General features: G+C 40.8%; 1 protein-coding gene across 1 annotated transcript in view; it reads right to left on the bottom strand.

The window, feature by feature from the left end:
• The window catches only part of IL1RAPL1 (interleukin 1 receptor accessory protein like 1), a 794,351-nt gene extending 771,286 nt beyond the window's left edge, over nt 1–23,065 (bottom strand). Inside the window, exon 1 of the mRNA XM_074860926.1 lies at nt 22,874–23,065. The gene's annotated coding sequence lies outside the window, so the exon portion shown is untranslated. The remainder of the gene's footprint in view (nt 1–22,873) is intronic.
• Between the last annotated feature and the right edge of the window lie 1,688 nt (nt 23,066–24,753).

The raw sequence follows: 24,753 nt of genomic DNA on the forward strand, positions 1-24,753 counted from the left end.
CAGTATTATCTTTTGTTTCAGGACGCTACAGTATTATCTTTTGTTTCAGGACTGCGGCCTATTCCTCACCTCCTTCTAGATAGGTCATTTTGAAGCATAATGAATATTCATCAATCTTCTTCAAGAATATTGATCAAGTACGGCATAGCTTTCTCTGAATGGCTATTAAATAGGTAAGCACAGATTCTAGATTCTTCATTTGTGAACTAGACCAAAAAATAGATTCATGAGAACTATTTTGAATATTTTGTGTGGTTTTCACTTTTATACTACATGAATTTCACATAGTTCAATTTTTTTCCTTACATTTATCTAAAATATTCTTTAAAAAAATACATTTTTTTGTTACCATGAATCAGCATTCTTTAACTCATTAAAATGGTTGTCATGGTTAAGTTTCCTAGTTGGAAATGTATCATACTGGAGATCCCAAGACCCTGAGACTACTAAACAATATACCAAGACAATATAAAAAGACTCAAGAGCTTATGATCCGGGTAAAGTTACTTATTTTTGGCCAATGTAAATACAGTTTAGCTAACGCAAAATCTTCTTCAGAAACCAAACAAAAAGAAATACACAGAGAAACAGTCTTCTTGCAGGTTTTTTAGCTCACGGAACTATCCCATGTGCGTGCAAATTTGATTTCCAGCAAGAAGCAGTAAGGCGTGCAGTGCTAAAGCCAGGCCTGCTCAGACAAGCTCCTGCCTGTTCCCGCGGTGTGCTGGGTGCACCCCTTTCTTGCTGGGCTGCACGGGAATTCAGGCTGCTCAGTACTGGGCAGGAGCGGGACCTGCCTTCTGGATATTTTTCTTTTTTGGAAGAGTTTTACAGTAGTTGCTTAGGAATTTGTTTAGTGAGACTACAGCATGGCTGGAAAGCAACAAAAAATGGGCCGGAGAAATCAAATGTAACTGAACAGACCACTTAACGGGAGAATCGGATGTTCCATGCACACAGGGTACGAGGTGCCAAGAAACTACTATGTACTCGGGGCTCAATAGCTTTTATTAAGGCAATAATAAAGTAAGCCTTGTTTGTCTATGCAGCTGGCGAAGTCTCCTCAAGTCGCCGTCTTCCAGTTTCTACTCTAGCATCTCTTCCCCCAGCTTCCCTTCAGTAAAGGAATGACCGTCAACTAACCTTATTAAGACAAATGGCATTTTAGAGTTAAGTAGCAAACAAAATTTATGTCAATAAATTCTTATGCATAAAATACCATTAAAGTAACTGCATCTGGACTCAGCTTATGACATTCAATAAAGCAATTACTGCAATTAAAATAACAGGGACAACTGCCACTTGAAAAAGAATATATGTATATCTGTTTACAGGAGAAAAGTTAAAATCTAATACATGCTTTGTATTTTTACTATTAAGACACCACTTGCTATTAAAATAGCATTGACTATTGACTAATTCTTAAATTCATGTGGAACTAATCTACAGACCAATTTAGGACTCCGAATTTAAATTTGGATATGAAACGCATAATGCAAATAAATTCAAACTTATTATATAACTGCATATGCATCTCCAAAATTTCTTAGGTCTTTGTAGATTCTACTAAGTGGTGCTACTTGAAAAACAGTCAGAAATTAATACAAGCAGATGCAATTTTGGAAGTAACATATTAATTGCAAATATCATAGTTCAGCTGTACACAGTTTGCAACTGCCAAAATCTGTTGTCTTCGTAGTGCTGTTATTCTAATGTTGCAGGTCAAAACCAGCAAACAGCTGTTCAATATCTGAGGATTTTACTAAATAATGCAAGACTACACAAACAATGTGATATGTACTGAACCAGCCTCAGAGGAAATCAGAAAATGGGAAAATAATTATTTTTAATCCTGTTATGGATTAAAGGGACATATTATAAAATTAATTTCTTACGAAACCTGACAAAATAGTGCTATGAAACGTGTAAATCTCCTCTTCCATTTTAATTTTTCTTTCTTTTCTTTTCTTCTTGTGCCAAAGTGTGATTTCAGCTGTTTCAAAACTATTTGCAAAACTGGGTCAAATTCAGTAACCAGTTTCTGTTTAAAAAACTTTAGTTTTCAGATTTACAAGTCAGCTGAAGAAACGGAAACTTCCTTTAACCTAGGAGGGCAAGAGGGGGAGGCTGGAACACGCATGCCCAGAGTTGATGCTCCTGTTTTAACAGGAGCAATGGCAGCTCTAGAAACAAACTTCAGGCAGGGCGCTTTAAAAAGACTAGCCCACATGGCAGTACTTTGTTAAATGTTTGTTTAATTTGTTGACAGATGGTTTTACAAGATTATGTGAATGGTAAAAGCGCTTGCTAATTATTACTCATTTTAATTTTTTACTACAAAGCTAATTTCTTATATAAAGTTAAAGGTGGTTCTTCATTCAACTCACTTCACTTTATTTTGCCAGCCCATATATGATACCCTTCATGCATTTACCACTATCCCCATAAATTGTCTTCTTTTCACTTATTCTAGTTTCAGATCATTGGACTTTCTCCCCTTTTCACAAAAAAAAACCAAAAAAAAAACCAAAAAAAAACCCGTCCTGTATTATCAGTTAATTCATGGCAGTAAGAGTGAAACAATAATCAGATCAAATCATGTGTCATGGAAGCCCCAACTTCTACACTGTGCAGTAGACTGCACTGCAGAATAGCTTTAATCTGGCCCTTGAAACCAGCTTGAGGCTGTTTAGAGGTTTTGTCAGCAGTTTCGATTCATGCGGGCCCGAGGTGCAGTATTGCTGCCCGCCAGTATTGCTCCATCCTCCAAAGCAACCTGCTTCCCATGCTCCAAAAGCTGCCCCAGAAACTGAACCAACATGCGGGAAGCGGGAACAGCCAATGGATTTGTTTCAAGATTGTGCTACTGCTTCAAACCAAAGTGCTAAGGTAGATAGAGCCCAATGCAACAGATGTAACTGAGAACTTTTTTGTGACATTCAGATTAATGACCATTCAGCCCACAGAAACATTCACTCTGACCTCAGCACAAGAACAGGCAGGTTTGTTTGTGGCTTTTTTTCTTAGTTGTTCTTCAGAGCGCTCTGGGGTTTTTTTTAATGAATTTTGAAGAAATTATCTCTGAATGAGAAGTGCATTAATTCTCTTTAGAATCTCAGGTAGAGAAACCATTGTACTTCATCTACAATAATAACAATTCGCTTTTTCTTGTATACAAGAGTGGTTTAGACTTTACTTCATTGAACAATATAAATCTTCTCTCATCTTTGCAAACTGGAAAAGAAATATTGTGAAATTACTACTTGGGGAAACATATTCATTTCCTGTACTCTCCGTGTAGTTTGTTTCCTCTAGTGATATGGAAATGCGGATGTTGTTTACCTTGAAAATATTCAAAATTATGTGTAAATGCTGCGAATACGATAACCTCACATTTATTAACTTGACTAAATGCACAATATTAATTTCTGCAGTAGAAAGTAAAATCAAATGAAAATAACATTTTACAAACATCTTTATTTTTTTACTGTCATTTGTCTTCAGGTGGTGTCTGGGGAGATTAATTTGGCATGGCTGTATTACTGCTAGCAAGTGACAAAACAGTTTTACCTAAGGGGAGGGGAAGAAGACATACGCCTGAAAAATGACTGCCCTTCCCCTTCTGGAAATACTATTTCACCCCTGGCTAGCTCCTTTACACTTCTGCAGTAGCAGCCTTAAAGCAATCCTTTCTCCCCCTGCTGCTTCCTTGGGCAATTATTACATCTTGTGCCCGGATGAATACACCTTTGCCTAGCTGATTAAATATACCTAAGATTAGGAAGAAAACCAATTTTTGCTATGTGCCCAGGAGTGAGACAGAAGGGCCTGTGAAGGTGCTTCCTGTCTAGATGTGTCTCATTTGGCTCTCCTCTGTCTGATGTAGGTAAGAACATACTGTCTCTGGATTGCTTCTTCCTATCTGTCCTTTCCCATCTTACACATTAACGAAGAAAAATGATACCATTTTTATGCAACATGGGACTTGTTCCTATATTATATCTTTAGTAATTTCTTCTTTAAAACTTCCTCATTTACTTTAATAAAGAATGTTACGTCAGTATTCTCACCGCTGCACCATATATATATATTAGGACACCCATAATGTCCTTGATTTCTCCTGCTCTCTTTCTGCGGTACCTTGTAATTTCTGGGGCTTTTTTCATTCTAATTAATTATAGGATGTTGGGAGATATTAGCTTGGAGCTTGTGACATGTAAGTGGTGTGGGGTTGATGCTCTGTAGTCCTTTTTAAACCAACTGTGTATTATATTTTTGAAGTCAACTAGACTCCCTGGCTGCACCAGTGCTAAATGAAACAAAGCCAGAAAGAAAGGTCAAGTGCTGGATCTGCAGCCGTCCCTGCTGCTTCCCTGCTAGAAGGCTCCCTGGTGTGGCTTTGGGTTGGGGAACTGAGGCTCCCTGCCCCAATGTGCAGGCAGGGGGCAGAGGGTAGCACAGGTGGGTGGCAGTCAGGACAAGAGTCCCGCTGCCCTACAGACTCCCCAACCAACACCCCACAAGGCTTTGCACACAAACGTCCCTGCACGCCATCCCGTTACACAACACAATTCTTCCATTTATGCTACGGAAACGCCAGTCTGGCAGGCTGCAACAACGTCCTCACATCATGTCCAACATCTTCCACTGAAAAAAAAAAGCCCTCATAATAATGATGTCTTAGGCAACAGAAGCCTTCCTCACAGGATTACCCCTTTGGGCCATAAATTACAGAGCATAAATACGGCCTGGCCCAGTCACTTGGCCTCAGGGCCAGGGAATGGTCCATGGCTCTCTTATTCAGAAGTACAGGCATGGCCACTTCTCCAGATGGGTTTCTGACATCTTAATCCTACAATCTGAAATTATCCGATACCCCCTTCCAGTCAGTCTTACTCTATGCTTAAAGGCCATTCTGAAACACTAAGTGACTAACATAACCGGATTTTTTAACACTGGTTATGCAAATCTGAGATGATACAATCAAGGCTGGGTGTTCCTAAAGGAGTTTTATTCTTGTGTCTGACAGATGTCACTGTCATTGATGATCCTAACTCACATTGGCTATACTGTAATTTTACATCCTCAATAAAGCTTAATTGTACGTAAGATGGAGAGTTTTTTAACGAAAATTAGGTACATGATGAGACCATGTGGCTGAGGAACCGCTAATGAAATATTTAGGATACCAAACTCAGTGTTTGCCACAAATACTCTATAAAAACTAATTTACATTACTTCTAGCTAACCTTAGCCAAAACCTGTTTTTTATACTTAAAATCACGCTGATATTACACTACACCATCACATGACTTTTCTAGAATCCCTTCTTTTGTAGTTAATACTCTTCCTATGCCAGGTGCATTATTCTCCTATTTCTTGACTTTTTAATAATGGGGTATCTGAGTATTGCCTGTCCTAAACATATGCCATGTGAAGTTTCTCTAAGTCTGAAAATAAAAAATGAAAATTTTTCTTAGCTGCATTTGTGACTTGCATTGGAATGCCAGATTTGCTGGCATGGTTTTACAGCTGAGAGGAGGGGATTTTTAAATAGTATCGGATAACTATAGGAATGAATGAGAAATACAGTGTCTTGTTATGGTAAGATAAGACATATTCTTTGAGGTCTCTGCCTCACACATATCACTATTTCTGGTGATTCAGTGAATGTGTTTGTACTTCATGAGTAAAACTGACCTGTTCAATCTTACATACCTATGTATTAGTAGTTACCATGACATCCTCTATATCTACGAAACAGCACTGAAACAGGCAGTCCTTCTGGTACCAGGATGAACTTTTAGGCAGGCTTAAGCTATGAACAATTAATGCCATTTCTTACATTGCCAGAAGAAAGACCACTGTTAAGAATACCTACAAGAGCAGAGAGAGCCATACTTTTGGCTACTGTTCACATTCTAGGCAGATTCTCAGCATTAAATATATACTTAAGTTAGAGTGGTAAAGCGTTACAGATTGGCTGGGGCAACCACAGACTCCCAGTAAAGCAGAATGCTGCTACACACCGGATGTCAGAAAAAAATGTATGGGATAAGTACAATCCTCTAAATGACAAATCAGAATGACATATCACTGAATAGCTACAGATTTAGCATCTGTATTTTAAGACAGGTAAGTGGGAGAGCTGCTGCATATGACACTAATAAGACCTATTCTGGCATAACGCAGAGGCTTCTGTCCAGTATTCTCCAAAAGATGAACTCAGAAAACAAGTACAAAGACAGCTGCTAAAGTACATAAAGGGGATAGAAGTCTAACTAGAACAGAAAATTTTAGCTTGTTTACTGTGATAAATATCAAAGAAGTCATGACTGCTTTCTGTATACCATCAGGGAACAGATATGAGTCAGAAGAAAAGCCATGTCAATTAAAGGGCACTAAATCTGAGCTGTCCAGCAATTATTTTGGCCTTGAAAGCAGAAACCAGAGTAGAAGGACAAACCCACAAGAAAACTGTTTTAAGAGGGAATAGGGACCTCATAACAATAAGGCCCTGTCCTCTGTTCCTAAGAATGGGTATATATATTCAGAACTGGAGTATATCCCGAGTAGCTAATAATAGGGTTTAAAAAACAATTCACAATTAACGTTTAAGAATCACTGTAAAATAGATCTTAAAAAATAAATACGAAGATAACTTGTACCAGGAATTATTCATCTGCTGAACAATTTTACTTTTGGGTGAACATTAATGTGGCACCAGGAACATGTATCTATAAATTCACGTGATGGTTAGTACATGTTCCACCAGTGTCCTGTCTTACATGTAATAACTAGACAGAAAAAATAAATTAAATATATATCTTATGCAAGTTATGTTAATTCATGCTAGAAACAGAAAACTAATTTTTTTTAAAGATCTAACAAAAAAAATCCTTTATAAAGGGGCTTTGAATAGCCTTCTTACTCAGCCTTACTGTGCAAACACCCATCATTCAGAAGACATCTTTCTACAAATTTCTTTTAGTAACTCCTGTCTAGTCTGGAGATGGCTATTGGAGGACAATTTATAGGTCAATGCATTTTTCAGAAGCAGACATCATGATCTATGAGCAATACTCACAATTCAATTAATTCTTTCTGACTGATAAAGGCAATAATGATGATATACTCAATTTAGATTGTCGTAAGGTGTTTCATTTGGTACCATGTGACCTTCTAATTATTAAGACAGTAAAATGACACAAAGTTTGCATTAAAAATTAAATATCCTTCAAATTCAAATAGATTAAAATTGCTTATTAATAAGAGGTCAAAAGTCCAAATTGAAACTAAGAGGCCAAATATTTTATTTAAATACTTTGAATACCGTGTAGTATAAAGTTATGCTTACCTTCCTCAGTGATAGTTTAGTTTTCTGTTTTCTAACATTAAAATGCTGCGATTTCACTGATGGGGGAAAGATTTATGCCACAGAGTTCTGAAAGGCTCACAGGAGTTTGTGCAGGAATTTATTCTTCTGTAGGTAAAATCATCTTACAAAATTAACATGATTTTGAGCAAGTTAATTGTTTTGGTAGCTCAATGAAAACTGGGCTGTTGATTGTTTTTTCTTAGGTGACATCTGCAGGTGGTCTGGCATCATAGAAACTTTGTGCTCTTCCTACAGACAGACCTCACATTTTGTGAGAATTGGCTGCTATGAAATTAAGCCTTTGGTGGCTTTTTAGAATCTTCCTCAGTCATTCAAGCAGACTACAAAGATGGTGAACTCCAACCTCTGTTCCTTCAAATCCCTTCTCTACTGTGATGCCTATGAAAAACTGAGAAGGAAGTGGTATCTGACAGCTACTGTCAATAGTGTTGCCAGTATAGTTTTGTTATTACCTTGTGCTCCCCAGCTGCACCTATCCAATTTCTCTCTCTTGTAAACTGTATGGAATGGGTTCTGAGCATACACAACACGGAGAGAAATGGAAACAAGGTGTTTATGGGCAATCTGGTAATAGAAAGAAGTAGTAATAACTCCTCCATCAACATTAAAATCCCTATTCTCATCCAAACCCTAACCACAATCCCTGCTTCCTCCCACAGCAGGCACTAATGACAATTCATACAGGGCAAGGTAAAAGAATTTTTTCCACAACTTAATCATAAAAGCTTTCTAAGGATATATGTAGTTCCACATGTTGTCTGTATAAAGTGATTGTATAGAGTTATGTATGGATAAGAAAGAAAAAAATCTGCTGTGGAAAAGTCCAGCTTGGCCTTTAAAAGCAATAACACCCTTAATTGAAATCTGTTGAACAAACATGATCTGCTGGAGTGCCGAGTGCATTTCAGTTCTCCTACAAATGGGAAATATGGCCGTGTCAAAGTCTGTTTTTCAATTGAATTGTTTCACAAAACCTTTGTTTCACTGGCCCTTTTCTGGCAGGACAATTTGTGGAAAGGAGCGTACAAGACCAAGAAGCTTTGTAGCTTACTTCTGAAGAGCAGCTGTGTTACAGAGTGGTACCCCAAATGGGACCAGCACTGGAGACCCAGTTGCCTTCCCAGTCCTGATTCAGAGAGCAGCAGGCACACCCCTGCCCATCCCAATGGGGGTGAAACAGGCAGGGGGAAATGTGCACAGCTCTGCACTGACCTGTCTCAACAGCATGCTTTCAAAGGGCGACAAAAAAGGAAGCATAGGCATCTTACAACACAGATCTAGCCAGACGGAGCTCCAAAGCATAAGGCTAAGAGTGAGTTAATTTATTCTCAGGGGAAAAAAATCTGTTTATAAATATGTTTTTCGTATTTAGTTAGATTACCCCTCTCCATTTCATTCTTCCCTTTCACATGTGCATGAGTTGTACAACGTAATAATTAGAAAGTACGATCTGCATAACAAAATCCCCAGAAACAACTGCAGAGCCTGTGATTATTAGCTCACATTTCAGAGGAAGAATACAGCATGCAGTAATACTTTACTGAAGGAAACCCATCCATCTTCTCAGACAGGAGTCTGTCTTTTGTGCTCTCCTCACACCACAAAACACCGTATCTTACCATATCTTAACATATCTCACAGTCTCTAATATATCTATTCCCTTAGTGAGCCAGCGAGGTGAGAAGTGCCATCACCCCGTTCTGCTCATGGGAACTGAAGTCAGGCAATACGTCTGCACTGTCAAGTGATGCAGTCCTTGAGCGAACTCCCTCACATGGTTCCCAGACCATCCACGCTGCATAATGTTAGTTCATTGCTGGTGTCTGTTTAGAGTCAGCAGATGAAGGAAGACAGATGACTCCAAGGACCGCCTCTCATACCAAAGTGACAGGCTTGGTTCAGTCTGTATTGAACTGTCCTCTGATACCATCCCATCCCTAAGATTGCCCCTGCACGTAGTCTAGGACACACAACATCTACTAAAAATACGCCCAAAACCTACAGAAACCAACATCAGTAACAGTAATAACTAAGTGTTTGGACAACCACGGGTGGCTGAGAAGAGACCCACGGCCAAATGAGAAATACTCTGGTCCTGGCCAACCTGCTTGAGAAGGGATGGGCGCTGGGCCGTGTGGCTGTGAACTGCTCTCCAGCGTTTGGCTGTCAGGGCCTGGAGCATGCTGTCCCCCTTCACAGCACCTGGCCAGCTGGCCTCAGAGAGCTGCTGTGAAGGGACAGCCCCCGCCCAGCCAAGCGCCCTCCTGCACTCAGGAGCTGATGTTAAACCAAGGCTTGACAGTGGACAGGAGGCAAGGATGTCTCCTTAAGGATGATGTATGCAACAAAAAAGATGATGTGATTGACCCAAAGTCATGCCAGAGGCCACTGGCCGACACCTAGGATTTCTCAGTTTCTTAATTATTAATAGCCTTTCTTAAACATCCATCCTAGAGCAGCCTTCCCCATGCCTGCCAGCTGCTACACAGCACACGAGGTTAAGTGAAGGACTGAACAAGACAGGGAGGCAGTGCTCTGCTGACCACTGCCTGTGGCTTTCCATGCACCCACCACGTCACCTGCAGACCCTGTGCCTACCTGCCCGAGGCACTCAAGGCACTCCCCATCAGCCAGGCACTGCCAGTCCACAATTTGCCTCTAGAAAGAGGTTGAACTTTGTCAAAACCAGCCACATGATCTAATTGCAGAGCGGCCAGTATTTTAACTTGCAGGTATATAGCTAACTGTCCATCTGGGTTATGTGATCTCAGGAACAGCATACTACATAAATACATATTATCATGTAACATAAGCGATGTGTGCAGAAGGAAGTCACAATCACTATCAGTGACTGGTGACAGCTAGAATGTCTCAACTGATAGAGTTACATACATTCCACATTGCTGAAGATAATTAATGTATTTGTGTATCTTAGCACATAAAATACAAGATCGTTTAAGGGTATTTTTTGCCCTACGGCTCTGTTTTCAAGAAAAAATTTAGTGCTCACTAAAAAAGAGGTGTGGACAGTCAGAGAAAGCGAAGTCCCCATTTGCTCATGGAGACTGATAAAGTAGTTCTTGTTTCATGTGTGTATTATAGACTGCGGTCACCTTAAAAGCGATGCACCGTACACATCATGTAACCGTAAAAGTGGGCTAGATTTCCAAACATCAACAAAACACAACCTCCTGCTGAAATCAGTGATTCCATATGTCAAACACCAACAACTCTGTTCTAAAATTTTTGAGTTCCATAAACTAAATTTTATGGAACCTCCTAAAAGTATATACTATTTTGATACTGAAATCAGTGATGGTGCTCTCTTCTGTATTTTAACTATTTCCGAACATCTAAAGGAAAGTGGATGTTGCTGGACCAAGTAGTTTGTTTAATCTTACTCCTTGATAGGGACTGAGAAAAAACTGGGCCCCTTCAAACAGAAGCTATTTTTAAAATATCCTTTAAATCGTAAGAGGAACTGTCTGCCCTCTACGATAAGTAGAAAGACAATCATCACTTGAAAACAAGTAAAGGACTTAAAGAACTGTGTATCTAAATTTAATTACAAAAACTTTCTTTTTTCTGGTGTGCCCCTTTCTGTTGTTTTTGGGGGGGGGGGGGGGGGGGCAGAAGCGAGGGTTGTGTGATGGGGTTTTTTGTGTCTTAATAGATATTCCTTAAAACAGAATCAAAAGTTTGTGGGTGTAAAAAAAAATGGTATTATTTGAACATAGTCTTACTCTACTATTTTTCCTCTAAATTGCAATAACCTTTAGACTATAAATTCCCAGTAAAAGAAAAAAATAAAGAAAAAACCTTCTTTTTAAAGTTAAGAATACTGTGCCAATTTTGGTAGAAAAAATACAAGATAATGCTATAGGAAACTGTCTCTAGTTGAAAATTTAGTCATCCTCATTCATCACAATAAAGCATTAGGTTAAAAGCTTATTTGAGAGTACACTGCAGGGTTAAAATTACAGCACCAAAATAATAATAAAAGCAAGGACTGCAGAACCACAGTTCCTGCCAAAGAATAAATGTACTTATTTCTGTGTTACTTATTTCCGTGTTTCAGGTGGCACTGATACAGCCTGATACACTTTAGACTACATTATATTTACATTTCCGTTTTGACGTTCAGGCTTCATTATTAGATAAACCGCATTCTGGCTATATATATTTCTTTCAAGCAATGTTCTTCATAGTCTGTGTCAGTGTGGGATTAACCACACCAAAATACGTGTTAAAATCTTGACTCCTACTGTAATTTAAACCCATCTACACAGCAAGCAGCTCCTGCCAATCTATGAGATATACTGCCCACAGCTTCCCCTATATTACGAAACACAGACTCCGAGTTATGAATTCAGGACTAACACAGAGCCAGTAGCCTATCTTGCACATGTCAGGATACTGTCATTCAGCTGACTGGTGGCCTCTTGACTCCTTGACTTTCAGAAACTTCGAACCAGCTCATATGGTAATGCATGAAAGAGCTCAGATGGGAAAACATGTGTAGGTCTAAACTAGACATACAGGTGAGACTTTGCGCAGCGGGTCTTGGTCAAGTATTGCAATGTCCAATTCAGTGCTCTTGAACTCCATAAGAACAAATTAAAGGAGCATCTTCTGTCTAAAAATGAATTGGACCAGGCAGGAAAATGCAAGAAAAGTAAAACTCTTGCGGTTAAACAGCCATTAACTGTGTAAATACAAAGATAAAAGTAATGGTAAAGGTAACATATGAAAATTGACATGGTTGTATTTTTCAATATTAACACCTATGATTTTGTAATAAGACACATATATGCAAGTATCTCTGCTTATGTTTATATATAGGCATATATAAATACATCAGCATTATTTGAAAGATGTCAAAATAAACACAGATTAAAACTAAAAGATCCATTTTTATATGAGGCATTTGAGATGGCTGGCAAGTCTTATTTACACATTTCCTGTGTTTTTATATATTTAAAGAAACATCAAAGGTTTTAAACAAGAAAATTATATTCTCACAGCCATAAAGTATACTCTTGTGATTGCATTAGAGTGGCTGCACAATATAACTTCTTTGTTTGCTGACAATAGGTTTTGCTATGTTAATTAAATAAGTAATGTGTCTGTGATCTTTATTCATTAAAATTAATGCAATAATATCTATGTTGAAGATTCATATTGGACTCAATCTGGCAAGCCGAATGAAACGGTTTCACTGGAGTTACTCTAAGCTTATTCTTGATGTAACACAGAGCTCCGACAGGAGTTTCTGTGTGAAATCAGTTTACCCTTGCTTCACTTAATATTATTCCCCATCAGGAAACATGAGGATCTTCAGAGCAGACAAAAATGTCTTGTACTAAACAAAGGTACATAGACCATGACTCTCCAGGCACAGGGTGACAGGTCGTGCCGAGCACGGAGCTCGCTGGCCAGGTGTACTTCTGCAGTCGGCCATGATGGGGGAAACGTTGCCGGTGTCACCTCTGAGCTCTGTGGTCCCACTGCGGGCAAAAGCCATCAGCTGGCATTAGCCCAAAGGATGGCACTGAGCACAGCTGGTCATTTCTAGTAACGAGACTTAAAACAAGGGGCAGAGGTTTTGTGTATGAAAACTGAGATCCCCTCGCCTCCGGGATTATCTCCCGGCAAAACGGGAACTGCCCTGCTTTGGCATCCCCTTTGGAAAACCTGCTCGTCACAAAGGCAGTACCTGTGAGAGCGCAGCTGGTGATGGTCCTGCACCAGCAGGCAAATGTACCACATGAAGTAAGAGAAACTTGCTGCTAAGATTTTAAGATTCCCAAATCTCATTCACTGTACACTGAGACAGACAGCGGTCTTTTCAGCAACAATTTGGGCACTGGATTAAAATTTGATGAATAGGAGCAAACATGGGGTTAAAGTTCAGCATCTAAATCAGAAAGACCTGCTCATATTTTTGTTCTGTTAACTAGGTGGGTTACACCGGAATCCTGTCAAGAAGGAAAAACACAAGCTACCTTTGATTTATGCCCATCTGTATTTTATATACAATTAATTCAGGCAACATGAAAAAAGATGAATAGTGAGGCAACCTTAAATTAAAAAGACTGATTAGTATTTAGGAAACGGGCAGCTGACCCAGCCACTCCCAGTAGTATGACTCACAGTACTATTTTCATATTTGTATTATTTAGCATCTAAAGACCTTAGCTGAGGGTCCTGTTCTGCTAAGAACCTGCATTAGGTACTCTGAAATTATCTTCCCTAATTAATTTTCTACAGAAAATAAAATGTTTTCATTAAAATTTTATGTGTAAAATGTCATCCTTTGATTCAATTGTTCCAAAATCTAAGTATTAAATTAAAAAAAGGAGAAAACCTACCCTTTAACCAACACAGAAATTACTTTTTTCCTGGAGGAAAGCAAATACTTTCCATGACTTTCACAGACTGGCAGAAAATTGAATTTCCACTGAATGAGGGAGAAGAAATTGGCATTAACTCTTCCTCTAACCCTACTCCATTTATAATAAGATAGAAATCTTAAACAAAGAGTTTATATCATAAATAGATGAAACACTGAAAAAGACAAGAGGCAGGAGGTGTTTTTGTCTTCCAGAGTTTAGAGACTGGAAACTGAAGCATGGATAAAATCAGTAAAGTTTTACAGAGAATAAATATTTGGAACTAGTGAAAGGGACTAATTTCAGGCCTTGGAGGTCCAATATGTTCACATTAATTTTATTAAATATCAACAGTGCTGGGAAAGTAGTATGGTAAAGCAGTAACCGGAATTAAATGTCACTCATCTATAACACTATTTTTACTTGTCTTGCATTGAAGTATTCAAAACTCATTGCTAAGGACTTGCTTCTTTGTTCCTATTAGGAACATTCAGAAAGGGAAAAAGTTTATAGTGACGCCATGGATCCTAAAGTTAGCATCTGACTCTCAGTTGCCCCTGGAAGCACATCTCCCTTCAGTAATGACAGAGAGGGCCTCAAGTTTTGTGAGCCTCTGTGGAAACCCAGCTTCTTTTGCCACCTAACCTAATTATTTGTATTGTCTTTGTTCCAAACCTGCAAAACTAATTTTAGGATGCCGAAGAAATAAAAGACGTACATTACATTAGCTAATGTGGAAGTCTTAAGCATTAAGTGCTACTACAAACACAATCCAGAGAAAACACTAATTAAGGAAGGTCCCTTGTAAGTGAACATCCATAAATAGATGTACAGTGTCTGACCATTAAGCCATGTGATTGTCCTTTAGTAGAACATACATTATAAAGCACTAAAGAGGCAACAGGAAGGAGGATATGTTAATCTAACTAAAAATCAAAACATATCTGTAATTTCATTAAGCTGCCGAATTTTTAGAAAGAACTAGCTCAGGATGTACACCAATACTGCACATGTTCTTAGTGATTATTTTTAAAGGGCCTTATGATTTTCCCATCATAGTGATTGAAAGCACCAAAGACCAGCAACGGCCTAACAACCTTTAAGAACCCAGACATTCCTTTCTACGAAGAAATAAAATATGAGGGTCATGTATCTTTTAATGATGGAAATTGATGGGACTGACTATGCTGTCAGTAACATAGTGAAGCTTTATTGAATTCTATTAAAGTTTACAAGATTTTCTTTTTCTAATCAATGCTAACCTGTTGAAGATAAGAAGCAGCATGAGCTTTTTTCACAGAAACCATCAAAAACGAGGAAATTAGATGATAAAGCTGGAGATTGACCAAAACCTACTGAGTGCAGTGGACATCTTTCCATTTCCTTCAGTGGGTTTTGGATCAGGACTTCAGTAATGAGAACTTGAACAGACAAATTAGGTTGCCCAGTCAGCACTAATGAAGTCTTTATTAAGCAGTACCACAATTGCCAGATTTGTAAACTGAATAGGTATTGGAGAACTACGGTCACATGAACACACTTACAGTCCACCTAGCCAGACGCAGACCTCCAAGGGAAGCCAGTAGCAAATCCTTTAGAAGAAGCATCTTTTAACACTTTAGAAATCACTGGCGCACACATCCATTGATTACACTGGAACTGGAAGTTGGCAGGGTACTTGGGGTACGCAAAGTGATAGCCTTCTAATCTAACTATCTACTACACAGGCTGATATTATTATATAATAGCTCTATATTACAAGGTAAATATAATAGCTATATATTACAAGGTAAAATTTTAAAATTTTGTTTTTATTCATGGACTTACTCAAACTATCCTATTCTACTAGACGTTTTTCTTCACTGTACCCTTGCCAGAAAGAGACAAAGAATTTGAATGAACTATGTCAAGGAGTGCTTTCCTTTACTCATTTTAGATTTGTGACAATTTAATTGTATTGGTCACCAGGAAGACAATATATAAGAGAACCCAAAGCATCTTTCAATAGCCTTCAGTATTCCACACTGCATCCCCTGTTCTCCCATATCATATCTTCCTCTTTTTTCTGAGTAATACAAAACCTTCATCTCTTTCTTCAGATGGGAATCTTTTCATGTGTAAGTCTTTTCTTTTTTGCTGTCATTCTCTGGTCCTTTCTTCCTTCCTTGATAGCTTTCCGGATAAGAACTGACCAAAGGCAGACACATTATTTATACTGAATATGAGAGTCAGCAGTTGGTAAAACAAGCGTTACACAAGAAATACTAAACAGTTTTGCACTCCTTTTATAATATATGTAGCTTTCTTCTGATACGAACTGAGCAAACACTCTGATCAAGCTTCTCCATAATAATGGACAAGAGATTTTCAATAGTATCTGTTGTTCTGTTGGAAAGGTATACAGGAAACATTCAGACTGTACCTTCCAAAGTGTTACCATGCATATTTCTAAAATAACAGATGATATCCTATAGCCCTGACTGGTGATCTTTGATAGTCCTTTCAAACTATGTTTTAGTTTTGGCATTCAAAAATAAATTTGTGTTGTCTTCAAATAAGCTGCATTTACAGATCATTAAAAAATAAATTAATATTGAATCAACCCTCAAAACCAGCTACCGTCTCACGGTGTGTTTGAAATGTGTATGTTGCCTACATATAGCATAAGAAATAACTAGAGTACTTTCTCTTCATGGCTTTCTCTCAGTCTTCCTCTGTGTATGTATGTCAGTAAATGCATATGTATTTGTGCACGTGTGTGTGCACATAACTAAATATATATGTAAGTACAGAGAGACATTGCCAATCAGCGAATCTGATTTAATACTGGTGTAAGCACACCAACTTCAGCTATGGGACTCCCCCAAGAAATGTCTAGTAGAAAGCTGACAAGCCTTTTCTGTTTCAGAAGAGGAGATGTTGAATAAAATAAACTCCATGTGTAACAAATATGCAGACCTTATTGATAGATTGATACATAGACACACACACACATCTCCATTATGCATACAACTTTTTGAAATGGAAATGCCATGCATTTCCAGTTATGTTATTCTAAAATGAGCAAAGGTAAGATTTCCTGCAAAAAAGTTTAAATCTGGGAGGAGACAGCCAGAAAGCATTGAAGAGAAGTCAGGGATGCAGGAATGCCAAGGTGCTATATGGTAACAGCTGTGCTCTGCTGCCATCCTGAAATTCTGTGCACGGAAGAGCAACCTGACAGACACAGGGCTAAAATTGTTGCCAGGGATCAGTGCCACACAAAGGCATCCTGGCCAAACACATCCCTCTGCAGACATAGTGGCTCCATCCCAAGGTTTCCATCATACCGACAGATCTTCTTGGTGAAGGAATTATCCTTGAGGCATATGATCCACTGAGATCAGAGACAAATTCCGTAGAGATGCGCTGCCAAACGGATGTAGGCAGGGACGACTGTACATGCAGGTCCCTTACACCGTTCAGGCACTGCAATTCTTAGTCTGAGGCAACTGGTCTGGGAACCCAGACAGGTCACTGCCAGTTCAACTCACTCCTAACCTCACAGACAGAAGCCTTTCCCTCTGCACTATAATGATGCACGTTACTAGGACTTCACTTTCCTTGAAACAGTCTAAACTTTTGGCTGAGATTGAGTTTACTGAAATTGCTACTGACAGTCCAAGCACACATTATTAAGTGGAACTTAACAGGTGAAACTGAGATATTGAGGTTTTATGCAGCAGCTGCACTAGGCAGTCTTGTAAGAGTGTTTTGAGAGTGTTGTGAGATTTTTGCTGGAAATTCCAACAGTTTGTGCTTTGTCAGAGAAAAATTTGATTCATGTAAAATATCTGTCTTTTCTAAAATAGCCAACAGGAAACATTCTTTCTCTCATGTTCCTGGCACTAATTTACTATTTTATGGAGAAGCACCTCAAGGTACATCAACTGAGAGATCAGTCTCATTGTGCAACTGGAAACATGCGTGAAAATTAAAAAGTGATGGCCCTTGCACTGAAGAGTTCAAGAATTCCAAAAATAAAATTAATGCAGTGGGAATTGGGAACTGCAATGACTTCAAGCACCTGGGTCTCACTAGTGAAAAACAGGTGAAAGGAATATACAAAAACACCCCATTTCTGAAGAGACAGAAGCTACATCACCAATGTCTGTACATTTATACACTCTTCTGCCCCCTTTTTTAACCCATTCTGCTAGTCTCCATCTTCTTCCTCTTTTACAATGCACTATTCATTGAGGACAGCTGTGACCAACCAGAGAACAGAAAACTTTCTGACAGCACTAGCCATCCAATCGCCAAGTAGTATTACCCCTTGTCTGCCTGCTGATTGTACAGATTTGTATAGACTGTATCGGTCTTCTCAATGTGTGAATTAGGTTCCTGTGTTTCTTTTCAGAAGCTACACTGAATATTTCCTAAATTATGCACAAAACTAAAAATAAAATGGAAATAGTATCTACTGCATTGGCAAAAAATCTAAATGTTTTCATTTTCTCCCTTTCTCCTTCTTCATCCCCAATCAAAAAATCTTTGTGGGTAATTGTTGGAGTTGATGCTACGACCATTGAAAGACTATTGTATATCTGTGTGCTGTTCTTACACACATGAAATTTCTAAGCACAGACAGCAGTAAGACTGATGCCCTTGGTTCATTTGTTCAGACCTAGTTATTGAGGCATAAATACTGTGCTGTAGAACACCATGAAATGATCTAGGAGTGCCTATAATACATAGGTACAGTGAGACCTAGAAAAACAGAGTACCCAGTGTTAAAACAGAGAATGAGCACTACCTGAATTCCTTGCCCTGGTCTTACATAGCTTTGGCAAATAACACAGGACCTTCCCCTTTTGCAATAGATGGAGTTCCATATGACTACCTTAGAAGAACACGCAAAGTTTAATATTAACATTAAAACCCCACAACCTTTATCTTCATTCTTCTTTCTTCCGCCTTCCCCCCACTCCAAAAGAGCTTTCTTCCAAATGTTCATTCAAGCTATCACAAGTAAAATTCATTGCTGTTTTTGTTTTAAGATATGAAAACAATACGAAAGTGCATGAAAAACGATAGATTAAATGATCTCTCCTGAGTCACTGTGGTCCGTCATCTCATTTTTAATTACATTTTAAAATAAAACAAGCATACACTTGAACTGATAGAGCATAATGGCTGCTTTGGTGCTGCTGTAGATGTGCATGTAAAGACTTAAAGAAACACATGGATTACTGACCTGACAGGCCATGACGGTAATCCAAAACAGTCGTTACGGTCTCTACTGTAAATTCTTCTTATTTCATGTACCCCTGACACAACGGATGCCAACAAGATAGAGGTTTATAATCGAAATGCTGACATAACCTTGTCTGTAGCTGTGCAAGTAGTGCCAGTATAATTAAACTTTACAACTTGAGCACCACTAGGTAAGTTGCTACTTTTTAATCATATTAATCAGAGCTTGGATGTTTCAATTGCCATATATTATCATGCAGCATGCACTATAAAAATAAGAAGATTCCCAGCCACTAAAGATCATTGCTGTTATGAAACACAGAAGTAGATCCAAACACTTCTCTCTAAGTGCAAATATACAGAACGGAAACCTCAGTCGGTTTTCCATTTTTTTGCTTCGTTTCCCAATACATGGGTTCAATAATAGCCACAGAAAGTACTCTGAATACATTACAAGAATATCACTGAATAGTAAAAAAGCTTCATTAAGATCTGCCCTGTATATTTCAAATTTTCCTATCAGCAGTAGAACAAGTCTACTGTCTTCAGAGATAACAACAGTCAGAAGCCTGCTCTTTCAGAGGGAGGCACTGAGATTATTCTTCATGCACTGCTGTTTTCTTTAAAAGCCGGCTTCCCAGCGCTAGCAAGGAGTGGGTGGCAAAACTCTCACTGCTTTCAGTGGTCTGAGATTTGGAGCCTGGGAACGTTTTATGTAAATATTTCTCTTCACATTTTCTCTTCATTTGTCCGAGTGATTTACAGTTTTACTTCAGCAAGGAAAGTTTCCTCTCGAAGAAGCTATATTTGGTGCAAACTGAATGGATACTGCATTGGAGCAGAAATCCTCTATTTTTACCAAGTGGGTATTGCTAACTACAACAATGACATTAATCTATAAATAAAACTCGGTTGCTTACCACTTTCTATTACCCTAAATTTGCAAATCCTTGCATGCTACATGCCAATTTACATGTATCATGATATATTCCCACACTCTCAATGCCTACAGCACCAGTTTTATAACACTTTCTGTAGACAATTGTGCTTTCCTTTAAGATGGGTGGTACAGGTATGTAGCCTGTATGTCACAAGTGCTGTATGGAATTAAAGGGAAAGAGTCTGACGGTAATCGTGTGTGGAGGAACAGACTATGCCATGGACATTTCTGAAAATTATAAGAGCTGTAGCAATGCATAGGAGTTGCCATAGTGTTATTCTGACCCCTGAAGGATGGAAACAGAGTTAACTTCATATCCTTTTTTTCCAATTTATTCAGTATACTCTATGAATGTCAAACTCTAAACTACATTATCAGGATTTATTAGTACTTGCCCAGACTTATCCTCAAGAAATATGAAAATAGTCATGAACGAATAGTGAACCAACTTTAAAATACTGATGTTTTCAGGGAAGCAGAGGAAAAAATGATTTTTCAGGCTGGTTCCATGGTAAAATTACCGTGAGTTTGATAGTGCATTAAATCTGGTAGGTATGTGGAGATCATGTTTATCAAGAGATGTAAAACCCACTCTGCCCTCAGCTCTTCTTAACTGAAAAGTATTTTAGTGAAATTTTGCTAGAATGAATTCAGGGCAAGATGAGGAAGGACATAGGCCAATGATAAGATCATTTATTTCAGCTGACTTAAGATTTCATCAGGCTTATGTTCTTCAGCAAATGTATCCATTAGAGAGGTATGGGGCCTCAGCAGTGCCTTTGCAAGCTCAGCTGTCTTCAGGGAGTACTCTTCCCCCCCCCCCCCCCCCCCCCCCGTTCCTCTCAAAGAGCCAGGAATAGTGATTTATGATTCTAAAATGGGTATTGAAAAGTATATCCTGATACAACTATCTACGTGGACAATTCGCTAAAGAAGTCCATCTGAGTTAAACCGATGGGACGCCTGTCACACCTTTGCTCTTCACCTACTCACTTCTGAGATGCCTGAAATGTGTTAACGGACCACCTTTTAGTTTCCCTGTAAATGTAACAGGTAGATTAGTTGTTATATCTGACAACACTTTTCTTCTGAAGTCAGTCATGCTGTACTCGAAAATACCGAAGCAGCATCCTGCTAAAGCTGCGAGGCAGTCGTTGCACACGCTGAGAGCGAGACAACGCTATCCATGTTAAGCGCCGCACATACTTGGGGTGAAACAGCACCAGCTCTGCCTTGAGCACTGGAAGAGGGGTCAGCAGAACGGCGCGTTTGGAGGTAGGTGACAGCAAGGGGGGAGGAAGATCAATTTTAATTTCGGTTTTGTTCCTCCTCCACTCAGCTGTTGCCATGCACTGAAGTCCCAGGTTGCCGTGTGACCTTGCCGAGGAGCACGCAGCCGGATCTGCTCAATGGGACCATTGTGCAGCCTTGCAGGGGCTTTTCTGGAGCCCTCTCCACGGGTGTGGCTGAATTAGCAACCTGGCAGCCTCCTCCTCCGTGAACTCCCCATCCCGGGGAAACTCCGCCAGGAGCACACTGATGCAAAAGGCAGCCTGTAAGAGGCAAACCCCTTGTCAGGAGCTGAGCAAGGATCTCCCCTCCTCTGCCCAGGTCTCCATCCCCCGCTGCCGGGAGCGCTACAAAGTTAACCCAAGTGATCAATACGCTATATGAGCATATAATTCCACTATCGGCGACTGATGCCATTGATGTAATCAAGTTACATAATCGCCGTCTTTGCACAAATACATCCATCTTCCTACAGATAGATCTGCATATCTTCTTCCATCCATTATGCATGAACCCACCAGCAGTACATGAGGCTATATATTTTCGCACACACTATATAACTTTAGCATTGCAGTGCATTGCACTGCACAACGTCATCACTATCGATTCCCTCAACCTTCCCCCATTCCCTCGATCAGAATTGATTTTGCAGAGAAAGATTACCAATGTGCATTGCTTGGATCGCTTTAAATCTTTAAAGGCTGAAGTGCTTCCCTTGCTCGCTTCTGTTCTTAAGACGACGATCATTTCTCTCCTTTTTCTCCCTGCCTGCTTCACACCACAACTAACAGCGGAATTAATTCACACACAGTCCCTCAGCCAGATGCATGTATGTATGAAATACCGAAGATAGCATCTCTGTTTGCAAATCTTCAACTCCCATACACGTGGTCTCAGGTTTCAGTAGGTAAGTTACTGGGGGAAAAAAATATTTTATAAGAGCAGGTGGATGAGAGATTTTCAGGTTAGTGACATTTACAATATTTCTCTGCTATCAAGATGAGGTTTCTTTTTCCTTACTGTCCCTCAGTTCATAATTTCCTTGCAGGATTTACAGGAACAGTTGTAATCCCAAATTACCAGTGGCATTTAACCCCCTTAGCACCAGAGCACTGTTCCACGATCAATAAGGATCGCCACCTTAAAGTTTAACAACTTGAAAAGCAGGATTTCACTACCTCCATTGCAGCTATGAAATGCAGCAGAATGCTGCACAGAGTTGGAAACATTTGTTTCAACCAGCGGATGGGATCCGATCTCATATTAAATAGATTCCATTACGGAGAGCTTCTTTACTATCACATACCCTTTTCAGTCAAAAAATATTAACCGGGAAAAAAGAAAAAGGTAAAGTGGGGGAAATGAAAGACTCCTTGCTTTTACAGTACGCTCCCAAATCCAGAGGGTGCAAGAATAGAGAGGGTGGAGGAGATTTTTAATTTATTTATCGCAAAAAGCACTCAGCAGAAGACCTACTGCAGTTATTCCACTCAACTGCCAATAACGGCCGGAGCCCCTCGCATCAGTGTAATGCAGCAATCCCGAAAGTACCCATTTCAATCACACGCCACCAAGTTTAGCAATGCCGGGCTTTTGCCTGGATAAAAATGACCTTACCCACAGGAGTCTCCCGAAATATCCCTCCGGTGCGATCAGTCAGCGAGACGAGTGCCGGTCACCACACTGCGCACTCGCCCGGAGAAGCCCCGTGTTTACTCCTGGGGCTGAGCTGGCCGCGAGTGCCGCGGACGCGGCGCCCATCCATCCACCGCTGCCAGCTCCGCCGCGGGCGCAGGTAATTCCATACAGACTTCGGCGCCCCCCCGCCCCCCCACGAGTCGCCCCTTCCTTCCTAGTTCAGAAAGTGCCCGCGGCGCCGGCGGGAGGTACCATCCAGGTGCGGCGGGGGGGGGGGGGGGGGTGGCGGGGGGGGGTGGAGAGGAGGGGGCGGCCGGCCTGGGAGCCCCCGCGCCGCCCGCGGGCAGCTCCGCGCCCAGCGCGCCGCCGCCGCCGAGGGCCGGACCCGGGCTGCCGCGCACAAGTATCCGGCGAGCGGCGGTCCGGCGGGGTTTCCTGGTGCCGGGCGGCTGTGGGGAAAGCGCTGCGGGGGCGCGGGAGGGAGGGTGCTTGCCGGGTCCTAGCACCCTCACCGTCGCGCCATAGAAGAAAAAAAAAAAATAAAAGGGGGGGGTGGCGGGGAAAAAAAATCTCCAAAGGGAAAAGAAGAAAGGAGAAAAAAATCGGTTGTCCGCTTGCCCCGAACGATACTAATCCCCGGTGAAAATGACAAGTGATCAGCAAAGAAGAGGAGGTCTTGATTGATAACCACAATCCACCCAAAATATCCTACGGAGCAGAGGAGGAGAGAAGAGAGGGAGAGGCGAGGCGAGGCGAGAGGAACCGCAGCGCATGAAGCGGTTCCGCCGTTTCCACGAGACGGGCTCGCCCGGCCGCACGCGCCCGCCGCCGGGCCGCCAGCCGGCGAAGGAGGGGCCGCTGCTGCCACCCGATGGGCGCAGCGCGCCGGGGGGGGGGCGGGGGGGAGGGCTTTGGGGGTTTGGGTTGGGTTGGGGTTTGGTTTTTTTTGGTGGGAGGCGTGGGGAGAGGAGGGAGCGGGGACGGGAAGGCCCTTCGGAAGGGGATCCTGGAGAAAGTCCCGGGGAGCGGCCTCCCTCCCCCCCCCCCCGCCCGCCGCCCCCCAGCGCTGGGGCCGCGCCGCGCCCGCCTGGACGGGGACGGGGGGGAAGGCAACGTGCGCGGGGGTCAGCCCGCTTCTCTTTCCGTGTTGTGGTTTATTTTTTGGTTTTTTTCCCTTCCCCTCCGGTTTCCGAAGCGAAGTGTTGTTTTAGGAGAGATGATACATTATCTATTCTTGGATTTTATAAGGCAAACTGTGGGCCTCGCTGTTGCCATGGGATCTTCTTTGTGCGAACTCTCTGAACTGTGTGGGAACAGTTTTATTTCCTTCCCTTCAGATTTTTCTTTCTTTTTTTTTTCCCCCTTCTCCTCTGTAACTCTTATGAAGACACGTATCAAAATGTAACTGCATTATTGCCAATTAAGATTAACAGCAGCTGCAAGGTGCATCTAATTAGGAATGTTAATTACCTCATGAAATAAATAGTCATTTGCAGATGTTTATAATACTAAACAAATGTTCTATAAAACGCTAACTCAAAAATTGTGACGCTCCCCCCAATAAATCTGCTCACATTCCTGCACAAAGGCGCAGGGGAGTAGACACCCCCTCTTCCCCGGCACTAGCCTTGCAGACACACGCTCACGGGAAAAGACGCGCAGAGTTGCTGGTGCATAGGCAGGCAGTTGGGTCAGAGGCATTTCATACTCTTACAATCCCTTGCATGGGCTGGGAGGGTGGAGGAGAGAGAAATATCTGAGCAGTGCGAGATAAACATGCACAGTTACGCATCTGTTTATGTCTGTGTAAATGGTGCTCTCCAAAACAGGGACAAAGAGACTAGGCAACGTTCAGTTAC

The sequence above is a fragment of the Strix uralensis genome, chromosome 2 (genome assembly GCF_047716275.1).
Source record: "Strix uralensis isolate ZFMK-TIS-50842 chromosome 2, bStrUra1, whole genome shotgun sequence".
Classification (NCBI taxonomy): Eukaryota; Metazoa; Chordata; class Aves; order Strigiformes; family Strigidae; genus Strix; species Strix uralensis.